Here is an 11554-nt window from a genome sequence, read left to right as displayed (position 1 = left end):
GTGCAATGTAATCTTTAAATTGTTCCAGATGTAAGGCAATATTACAAATCATATTTTATCAACCCATTTGTAGTCAGCCAACCTAGCTAGCACTAAATGATACACTGAATCAACAACTGTCAACACCGTAATCAGAAATAAATTGTTGCTCATAAGACTTGTGCGCATTCCAGTAGCCACATAGACCTACCACAGTGCCAAGAGATAAGTTCTTAATTGCCATTCAGTCACATGTTAATTTCAGCCAATGTAGTCTATTTATGAATGCAGGTTATAGTAGGTTTGTCTTATTTCCAGAACCTGAGCTATTGTCTTTGCAGACCTATCAAAGTTATTCTGTAGATTGTCAAGCATTATAATGAGCAGAAATGCACCAGCACAAGCTGTGCAATAATGCACAACACCTGTGGCTTGTTAACAGGAGCATTGTGTTTTCCAAGTGTTCTGTATTTCAGGCTAGGATAGACTCGTACCCATGTTTTTAATTCATAACAAACGTCATTAATAAGAAGAAACGTTGATGGTGTCCTTCACATCCTTCAGCTGAAGATCTACATATTGTACACTTTCCATCTCAAGCCTAGTCAGGGTGAGTAGTGATTTGAATGTAACTTGGGCTATGTGTAGGATGTGTGGGACTCAGCACACTTCTGAGTAAGACAGAGGCCTGTGTTCTTCTGAGTAAGACAGAGGCCTGTGTTCTTCTGAGTAAGACAGAGGCCTGTGTTCTTCTGAGTAAGACAGAGGCCTGTGTTCTTCTGAGTAAGACAGAGGCCTGTGTTCTTCGACAAGCTGTCAGCAAGTAGCTTATGTAATCAGTGAACATGGATGGATGGGTCGATAAATGTATAGATAAATGTATAGATTGATGGATGGATGGATCCCATCTGTGTCCCGTATTTTAGTCAACCTCATCATGCAGGCACAATAAATTTGAGCCTGCAACATTCTCATGACAGTTTAAGGCTGAGCCATGAAAATGCCATAAATGAATGAAACTACAATATATTTATGGTGCACTGCAGCTGTTTCTACATCCATTTGATATAAAGCCCATTGTGACATTGCTTGTAAAATGGTCTATACAAAGAAATTGATTTGATATTGACACGTTGAGGCATCGAGTTATCCTTGAGTAGAACGTTGCGTCTTCCTTGTCGCAATATCCCATTGGTGGAGAAAGAAACAATGTTTACCATTACATGGCAGCTTAAAGGAGATTGATGCCCTTAGCTGGTCGGTAGATAGCAAGCTGTACCAGATACAGTTTACCTGGAAGTAATCTTGTAGCCTAATATCTGCCAGTGGAGCCTATAACGTTGAGACAGAAGCTGTTCATCAGTCCAAAAGTCTCGAAGCTTCCATCTCCAATCCCCCCCCTCCCATAACCTCAGTGCTCCCTCACGATTCTGGATTAGGTTATGAGTATCTGATGTCATCTTTACTTTCTGACTCCCTCAAGGGGGCTTTGTCTGCCGCCTTATCTATGTGTTAGGCCTCCGCTTGAGTAAGCAAACAAACAAGCTCCAGCAACAATGTAGCGGGGAGTAAAACGCCAGAGACCGGGAAAGAGCTGTCAGTCGCACCGCCAAGCTAATGATCACTATTGGTCGTCCAGGGAATTAAGAGCGCTAAAATACAAGTCTGTGTTTTTACAGATGTTGAGTTCTTATTTTGGTGATGCAATTGTCATGTTATGACGAATACCGGACAGATGACTATACTGTGCATCAGTTTCAGAAATGCATCATTAGAAGGACAGTGGTGGCATATGACGAGCACTCACTTTGTTTGAGATTCTCCTTTGGCTTAATCTGGGATATAAATCCTAGTTCTACTGCATTGCATTGGAAAATGTATAGTGTAGGTGTGCCTCTGTACTTGAGGCTTGCTCCTCCTTTTACATTTAGTCATCCAGAGGGACTTGCAGTAAGTACAGGGACATTCCCCCGCGGCAAGTAGGGTGAAGTGCCGTGCCCAAGGACACAACGTCATTTGGCATGGTGGGGAATCGATCCGGCAACCTTCTGATTACTAGCCCGACTCCTTCCCTCGCTCAGCCATCTGACTCCCTTTTATTGGGTATCGTGTATTCTGTCCTGGACATAATACCTCAGCAGCCTGTTTGTAACCACCTCAGGAGCACACTGTGCCGTTGGGCAACCTCATTTCCTGTACTGATCCAGCTGGTAGCAGTCAATCAGGAAGTGTTACATACACTGGTGCAGAGGTGACAATGCAACCCATTGCCATGCCACACAGGGGATTATTACTTCCTACATTCCAACACCTGCCCATGGGAAGTGTATCCAGAGAGAATCTCTCTCTTTGTCTCTCTCTCTTTCTCACTCTCTATAGGTGTACTACATGAGCCACCAAGCATAGCCATATTCCTCTAGTGTGTTGCACATCAAGGATCAGGCCCCATAACAGCTAGAGGGGTCAATTTAATATCTCTGGACAGCTCCACCATATGGCTATGGTGGGATCACAGACTTTCTGGGTCATACACATTTAGTTTACACACCACTGCCATATCATTTAAAAAGGATCCCTGCAGTAGTTCATCATATATAATAGGAGCATCACATTGTGCAATGAAACATAATCAGGACTTTTTTATGTGAAGTTTAATTTAAATGTTATAATTACATCCTGTTGCATAACATAGCGATCTGTAAGTCCTACAAGTCTTCTGCAGGCATGACTAAGGAGGAATTCTCCAACACTGTTGGAGAGAGAAAGTGAGAAATAGGATAGGGACAGCTAGAGAAAGAGATGAAGGACAAGGGGGATGAAGCACAGTGTGACTTCTGAGGTGTTGAGCTGAGCAGTTCATCCAGGCAAAGGTGAAAAAACTTGTATCATTTTATTTTCGGAAGCTGTTTCCTCACACTGCATGAATGAATTAGCAGATACCAGGTGAACATTTCAAAGTTGCAGGGAAATTATTCAAATCACTAAGTTGTGTGAAACGAATGCATTTGAATGAATTAAAGTCCAGATGATGGGCAGGCAGAGAAAAAAAAGCTGTCAGTTGTCACTCCAGTCATTTTTTTTCCCTCTTACTTTCTACATGAATAGCTGTTTTTCTGATCTTTGTGACATTTGTGAGGTTGTCACTGGAGCTGATAATGAGAAGGTTACAGGGAGAACAACAGCAGAATGTTGACAAGGGCAACACCTTTTAACAACAAGGAACACATTACAAACACAAAAGAAGCCTAAGTACACCAAAACTTGGAATTAATAGGAAGGTTCATGTTATAGCATTATGGAAGCGAGGATAAGAACTGTGGCTTAAAGGAGGCCTGCTGTGAGGCTCACAGAAGTCAGACCCTGGCACAGCTCCTTCTTGTATGCCATACAGTAGGGTCCAAAAGTCTTAACATGACTAGGCAAGATGCTGCTTACTTTGCGTCTTTTATTATGATGTCAGCTGTGATCTGTCATTGTGATGTCACTGGCTTTGGTCTGTTGTTGTGATGTCACTGGCTGTGGTCTGTCATTGTGATTTCACTAGCTGTGGTCTGTTGTTGTGATGTCACTAGCTGTGGTCTAGTTTTTCCATTGCAAGAGGTTATAATGCATAGTTTTGATGTTGATGGGAACTCAGTCCTGCTTTATAGGGATTTGAGGGATCACAGTCAGGTTTGTCATCTTTTTTCTCGGTGGGAGAAAATGTCATCCTTGAAAATATCAGTTTTTTTTTTTTTCATGGATTCATTAATTTATCGTTAATTGTTAATTAACATCGTTAATGTTTAACATCTTAACATAACAAGAGGATCTATTCTTTTTTTTTGTTCCCCCTAGTCACCAAATGGTGTCAGGATCTATTCAAAACGGTAGATGCAAGCAGCCTCTTGTGATGGGAAAAATCTAGAAATAAACTGAGGAAGAAGCAGTGTGGAAAACGGAAAGGAAACAACCTCATGTTCTATGCAAAACAGATTTTCTTCATGCACCCATTTCTGTTGTCTGCATCTATTTCACTTCGGCTGAAGAGCAACCACTAAACTTCCTTTCATCTGTTTCCGGTGTTCTCCTCACAGTGAAAACTTATATTTGGTATTTGAATAGTCTTGTATAGGCACCAATTTCTTCTCATGTAGCGCCATGTCTCAATTTTGTATTCCTCCTTTGTCACACGGCTTGATTCACTCATGCCAATCAGCTTTCAGACAGTCCTCATACTGAAGCATCAGGTACATTTGTTTTAGTACTCACTTAATAACACAGTGTAAGAGTCTGCCACTGGTTTCCCTTAGCACTTTCTGGCAGGAGGATTTTATAACCTCCAGGCCTCGGTAGCAGTATGATAAACAATCTTCCTCACATCCAGTGAAAGATTTGGTTACCTCACAACCTACAGCTCTTCAGACTGTAGCTTTTGAGAGGGTAGAGTGTTTACCTTGTGCTTGAAGGCCATTGAGTTTGTCCCTTAAAGATGAGCTCCCTTATAGATGGCTCTGTTTCTAGATGGAGACTTGGTAGCTGAAGCCAAATAATCTCCTGGAACTGGATGAAAGAACAAAAGATAGAAGCGCAAAGGGAGTGTGTTTCTTTGGTCGGGATGGTAACTAAAGCTGCCACTTCATTGTTGAAGATGGGATGTATGACGGGGCCACCGGTTGGCCATTTGGGTAGATGGGTCTGTTGTCAGAGCGGGACAGAACATGACCGTGTCTGCAGTCAAGAACATCCACTCAATGTCATGGCAACGTGTTGCTTCATTCTTTGACTGTAGCTTCTGTTCAATGACTGTCACAATAATTCAGTTTAAGGGCTTCTCCCTGTAGACTCTGATGCATATCAAAGAATCAAAAGCCCAAAGACGACATTAGCTTTGTTGTAGGAAGTGGCTTAATTCATTTTCCACAAGCGCATTGGAACATGAATATCTCCAACCAGCAGGATTACCATAATTGATTTCAAGAAAAAGTGCATGTGGCACTTGGGGAGGGAGAGAGAGTTGAAAATGAGAAAAGGAGTGCGAGACAGTGAGTGGAGGAGAAGAAAAGAAATGAGAGAGATAGTGGAAGAGGGGAGAGAGTGAGGCAGGGAGCAATTTGCTTTACCACCTTTCAAACTTATTCATTTGAAGGGAAAAAGACTCCTAGGACCTATTTGTATTCTCCCAAGTGGAAGCATTTAGAAGGAAAGAATCACAAAGTTTTTGTTGTGCAGTTAAACATTAAAGTTCTGCATGTTTTCATGGTTCATTAAGCCAAATAATAGAAATGGCTTTGTGACCCACATTTCAGAGGGAGCATTCACTAGGACAAACACTGTTAAACATTATAAACTGAGTCTCAAAGCAGCACCTCCTGTTAACTGCTCTCCGTTTTAAGCCGAAACTATAACAACCCTGCTGGTAAGTCAGCCATGTTGAAGTCTCAATGCATGTTATGTTCCCACACAGAAGCTTTTTTTTTACTAATCTGATGCTGAAAGAATTTTCCTAACCATTGTGCATAGCTTTCTACTTGAACTTAGCTTGGTACCCTGTGATGCATAACTGTACAGACAGCTTAGTGAAGTGATTGTGAGGACAGAGAGGATGTACTGCGCATTCACAAGTGTTTTTTTTAAGAGGCAACAGGACCTTATTATTGTTTCATTCAACCATTACCAACAGAATGAATGTCAGTACCAGGGAGGGATCCTCACTGTGTCCCTGGTGATGATTAAAACTTTGAGCCACGTCAAAAATTACAGCTCAACTTGCCACTTTCTATGTTGGATAGAGGACAGCTAGGACAGGGAAGTAAAATATGGAAGAATTCCATAAGCATGAGCTGTACCATTCTCATGAGCCTTGCAGTGAAGGTTCCATTATGTAACTGTGCCATTGCTTTAACAAACTCATTTAGAAAATAAGAAGACCGCATTCATTTTCCTCTCATCTGTTTGAATGGTGTGAATTTTCAAATAACAGAAGGGAATTTATATATTTATTTTTGCAGCTTAAACCTGTTTCTTACACTCTCCTCTTGGCAATGAAATAAATTGCAAACTGCACAGCTGCTTTAGTCATGACTTCATTTCAGCGCAGAGAGAATGATGAGGAGAGAGTTGAGTTTCAATACATATTTGTTGGTCTTGTAAAGAAAAATCCAAACCTAAGACAGTAGACTGAATCAAAAGTAAAAAGCTGAAAGAAAGAAAAAAAAACTTGTAGAAAGAGAGAGAGAGAGAGAGAAAGTGAAGATACTATCAGTGCTTGTCTTCTCAATCCAGTATGCAGACATTTGTCTTTTTTACTTTTCAGTTTCTGTATGAAGCTGGATCAATAATCGCAAAATCTTTCCAATGCAGCCTGTGCTTACAGTTTTAGTAGCTGTGTTATGACATTTCTAACTATGTTGGATGTTTAAAAAGAGGCTTTCCTTTCCTTTTTTTTATTTTAAAGAGTACTGATCCTGGCGTTGCCTGGAAGTGGGGTCACAATCATACTGTGTCACACAAGCCCAAGCTTTCTCATAGTCTTACCTCCCACATCAGTTTAAAATATTCACAACTAGCTTCAGTTTCTTTCCAATTTAGACAGTTTGCTAAATCTTTTTTTCCCCCATTCATCAAAAGTTGGGAGTCATGATCTTGGGATGATGACTGGTGGTGAGCTTGGGGGCGGGGGGCAGGTTGATATAAAATGTCTGAGTGGAACAAAAAGCTTAGAAACAATCTTTATTACAGTCATTTGCCTCAGCTCAGAAGCACTGTAGGCCAAAAATATCTTTAAATGGCTGACAAACTGTGGAACAGAATGGACTGTTTGCCTGGATTTTAATTTAAATGGAGATCTATCCAGTGTGTGTGTGTGTGTGTGTGTGTGTGTGTGTGTGTGTGTGTGTGTGTGTGTGTGTGTGTGTGTTATTGTCTCCACTGTATGTGTGTATGAACTTGTTCACAGACGTTCATTTTTGATCCCATAATTGTGACAAGACTTCCAGATAGTGTCTGGACCTTACATTGGATGAGGCTCAGTGTAAGCTACTGTATAAGATGGTTTGCAATACTGGTCTACTGCAGGGTATGAATCACGCTGCATAAGTTGTACTTTTTGTTTGTGTGTGCCTACCTCCCTCCCCAATTGATTTCAGCCAATCTAGGCACGTCCCTCATTAGTCATGCATATACTTGCAAGCTCAGGCTGCAGTCCTGCCCAATGACTCTCAGTCGCCATTAGGGGGAGCTCTCTCTCTCTCTCGCTCTCTCTCTCTCTCTCTCTCTCTCTCTCTCTCTCTCTCTCTCTCTCTCTCTCTCTGTCTCTCTCTCTCTCTCTCTCTGTCTCTCTCTCTCTCTCTCTCTCTCTCTCTCTCTCTCTCTCTCTCTCTCTCTCTCTCTCTCTCTCTCTCTCTCTCTCTCTCTCTCTCTCGGGTCGTGGGGGATGTAATTATGTCTTTACTGTGTTTCTTTTTCTGTCTGTCTCTCTCTTGCTTATGGTCGTTCTCTCCCCCTCAATCGGTCTTGATGTTCACTAATCAGAAGAGCTCTGCTTACATGCATACATACATTTATGCATAATACTTTACGGTCACAATCCTCTTCCTGACTTCTGCAGAACATTTCTCATCTTGGGGTTGGGAGCACATCAGATCTTTAGGGGCCAGTCTTGTAGAGAGGAATAAATTCCAAAAAATAATTCCACCGCTTCCATCCCTGCTCCACGTCATTGCTGGTACACCTCTAACCATGTAGCAAGGCCAGATGGTGTGTGTCTGTAGCCTGAGACAGGTGGAGCTGTGGTGTTTGTTCTCCACGGACGGGGAGGCTGTCGCTGTCATCCGCAGGCCATGTGCAGTGACACATCCGGGAGTGATAATGTGGCCTTCAGAGCACTCAAACGGTATATAAACGTACAGCGTTGTCACGTACAGTCACACAAGATGTGCGCAGACAAAGCGCAAGTGGATCACAGTGTAGTTTTGAATGTGTTGCATGACAGTCATGGTCCTCCCTCCATCCACCCCTTGCCCTTATCCCCCTCTTTTTCCATCACATCCGTCAGCATTTTCTTACATCGTCACACAGCATTGATTCTTGCATATGGATCTAGCCCTGACGTTGACGCATCCAAGCCCCTCAGGTATCTTCTAAGGCAGGTCCTTTGCAGACACTTATGTTCTGTGTCGACCAACACCCAGACCTGGGTTGAATCCAATATTTTTGTGAAATTGATTGGAGGTTTGCTCGTTTTCACTAGCTGACTATTTGTAGGTTGAAATGACCTTTGGTGGGGAAATTGCTGCAATGGCTGTTTGCTTTGGGTAAGCTCAAGAAGTAAAATGGCAACAACGATTACAGCAAAAGTAGAAGCTATTGCTGGTAAAGATATTACTGGCAACTTAGTTAGTAATTACAATCCTATTCGCCAATTTACTGAAAGTGGTTAAAATAATGTGTTTGTAATGTTACCAAAGCAATTTGTGATCCTTAAGCCCCGCCCCGCCCCCACCCCGACTTCCTTCATTTGCAAGACGCATGTGATACGTGGTATGGTGGTAAATTATTCTAATTACAAACTTGGCGGAAAGCCAGCCATTTTAAATAAATAAATTAGCACTTTGAATTTAAATGAGCTCTGATCTTTTCATTCTGCCAGACTTTTCATGTTTCCCTCACACTCACCCATACTCGGACTATGTTGTGTTCAGACAGACTGTCACAGCACTGTGTGTGTGTGTGTGTGTGTGTGTGTATATTACATCCTTTTTCTACATTACAACAATACATTTAAGTTGATTTTATTTCATACATTGTATTCAGTCTCAGCTTTGTCCACTACTAACATACCTATACTGCATGTGTGTGTTTTAGAATAACTGCAGACTTGATATTATTTTCCAGCCTGCCTGTGACATGGCAAGTAGAGAACAAAGCTGTGGCTGGCAGCTGACTGTCTCGTTGACTGATTAGATGACTGGCAAGCTAACTGAATAGCTCGCTTGATTGGATGCCCGTCTGGCTGTCTGGATGGATAGGCAGAAGGATAACTAGCCAGCTGATAAATAAGCTTTCCTTTGAGGCCTTCGCACCCTTCTTACCGTGTCTCTCTTTTCTTATTCTCCCTCAACCTCTCTCTTTTCTTTTTCTCTTTGTATTGGTCTCTATCCTCCTTTGCTGCGTCAACACCTTGCTTAAAAATAACAATGTTTTGTTGCAGTAGAAGACAACTTATTTCAGGCATGTAACTTGAGTAATTGCCATGGTTATGAAAATAATTATGGAAACACAAGTGAACATTAGCAATAGAACTATGTACTGGACCTACTCAGTGAAGTGGTGCTTCAGTTGATTATACCTTTATGGTCCTTGTACCAAGCATTTAAATAAAACATTACCCTTAATCATCCTTATACTGTATATCAATTCCTTTGAACCACTTTGAGATGCTTACTGAAATAACAGCAAATGAAGCTCTTTGGTTCTTAGAGGAGTGGATGCATACTGATTTTCAGGTTAGTGTTGGCACCTCAATAGACACCTCACCTTCCTGCTTATTTTGCCTTTCAGAGAAAAAAGTGTCACCTACTATTTGTAGGTTTGCATTCATATTCAAAGTCCTGACGCTCATTCCCTTATAGGGCCTGCCATACATGCATGCAGCCAGTAACATTTCCTCCTGACACGGGTGGGGTGTGTGTGTGTGTGTATGGATACAGCTCCCATGGGTAATAGAGCAATGCAAATGCGCCTGGGCTGTGAGAACCCACAGCTAAGTTAGGGCTTGTAGTGCCTGTCCTGGGCCAGCTCTAACTGGTATGCACAGGGGGCCACTTGATGGTTTGGGGGATGAAAAGGAGGAGGCGAGTTTGTGTATTCTCCTTTTATCATCTTGCTTTCCTCTCTTGTGTTCGCTAAGCCACTCCTTAGTTCTGACACACACAGACATCCACGAGAGATAACATCCCTCAAACCTGGTAGAACTTGTTTACCTTAGCACACATCACATTCAACTCATTAAATATTAACCAGACACCAAGAAAGTAATGAGTTTGCCCCCTCCTCAACTCAGCCAGCTGAGAATCGCAAATGGAGATGTTTTACAGGAGAGCAATGGTCCGGTAATCCCTTTTGCGTAAAGGGATAGCTTTTTGGTTCAGCAAAGTCAAAGCTGATTTTCAGTTTGTTTGGGTAATTGTGGTTAAGTGAGTGTTAGGAAATAGTCACACACAAGTTAGTCTGTGTCCATTTGTGTACTTTACTGTAAGTGTGTCTGTTTTGCGTGGGCAGGCAGTGGTAGGCGTTGGCAAGAAAGGCCTTGGGGTGGACAGTAACGAGAGATGATTGCACAATGGCTGTTGGCATCGACTGATTGTCGGCAGATAAACAAACACTTATCTCTTGTTGCTGCTGCACAGGTCAACTCTGTTCCTGGATGACCCCTGCTCAGCCCTGCCGCCTTTCCAACCACTCATTACTATATACGCGGAACAGGTAGACACATAGTGAACCAACACACGCACACACCACCTCATCCACCTTCTGCTCAATGTATGGCCCAAACAACAATAAGACAAACCCACTTACTTTTATTGGAAACAGACTCTTAGCACCAGGAGCAACGCTCCCGAGAATTCCGCCACCTTGACACAGAAAGAAGTGGCTTAATTGTGCGGTCTGAGTTTTCCACATGGATAATTGTTGCTATTGTTGATAACGATGCCTTTTTTTGGATCTCCTGTAAATAAGCAGAACCCCCTGCAACCTTGCCAAGTAGGAAAGCCTTGCCAACGCTACACACACACTATCAATCAAATCAAATTAATTTGTACAGCCCTTTTTACAAGCAAGCATGTCACAGAGGGCTTCACATACGCCCATAGAACTGCCCCTCAACCAACCTAAACCCTCTGTGTGTTTCATGAGAAATCTTACGTTAAATCAGCATCAAATCATAATGATGTGTACGCAAGTGATGTATTATTCAATGCAAAGGAGACATACTATTTATAAATTGTGAGAAAGGGATAGAATAATACATAGAAGAGCGGATAGCCCCCAGATGTGCTGGGAGCTTGAATAGGCCTTTTATTTTATTTGCTTGGCGATAAGTTAATGGTGATCACATAATGGTAAAAGCAATATTTTTTTCCCTTTTAGTCTGGTGTTCCTGAATTATGAGTTGGAGCATTCAGGACTGTGAAGAACTTTGCTAGTATATGCAGTCTATTTGCACTAAACAGACCTGAGGTTTCTTGGTTACTGTGTAGTTATGCTCTTCTTCCTCTAGCCATGCCATTTTGCCCAACCCTCTTACCCTGGGGTTAGACAGAAACACACCAGCCACACCTACTATTGGTCCTCAAGTTAGTTTGTCTGCCATTGATAAGACCATTGTCCAAAATAAGTCACATGAGGGCATTGCGAGTGATGTGCAACACTGCGTATCTTTGGATCCTGAGTAAGACACTTGTCGTTTTTCAACTTCATAGTTGTCAAGATAATTGAGCAACAGACAGACATGGATTGCAGCCTTTCATAGGAAATGCTGCAGAGACATCGAAAATACAGCAGAGACATCGAACTATCTTTTCCATATTAGCAC

The 11554-nt window shown here is 42.1% G+C and overlaps 1 long non-coding RNA gene across 1 annotated transcript in view; it reads left to right on the top strand.

The window, feature by feature from the left end:
• The first annotated feature begins 512 nt into the window (after positions 1-512).
• Positions 513-11554, top strand: part of LOC146236472 (uncharacterized) — a 109832-nt gene continuing 98790 nt past the window's right edge. The window contains exon 1 of the long non-coding RNA XR_014740884.1: positions 513-589. This is a non-coding gene — a long non-coding RNA (uncharacterized LOC146236472). The remainder of the gene's footprint in view (positions 590-11554) is intronic.

The sequence above is a fragment of the Hypomesus nipponensis genome, chromosome 22, assembly GCF_054491055.1.
Source record: "Hypomesus nipponensis isolate SF chromosome 22, ASM5449105v1, whole genome shotgun sequence".
NCBI classification, from domain to species: domain Eukaryota; kingdom Metazoa; phylum Chordata; class Actinopteri; order Osmeriformes; family Osmeridae; genus Hypomesus; species Hypomesus nipponensis.
Note: the sequence above shows the minus strand (reverse complement) of the source record. Positions and strands in the feature narration are given on the sequence as shown.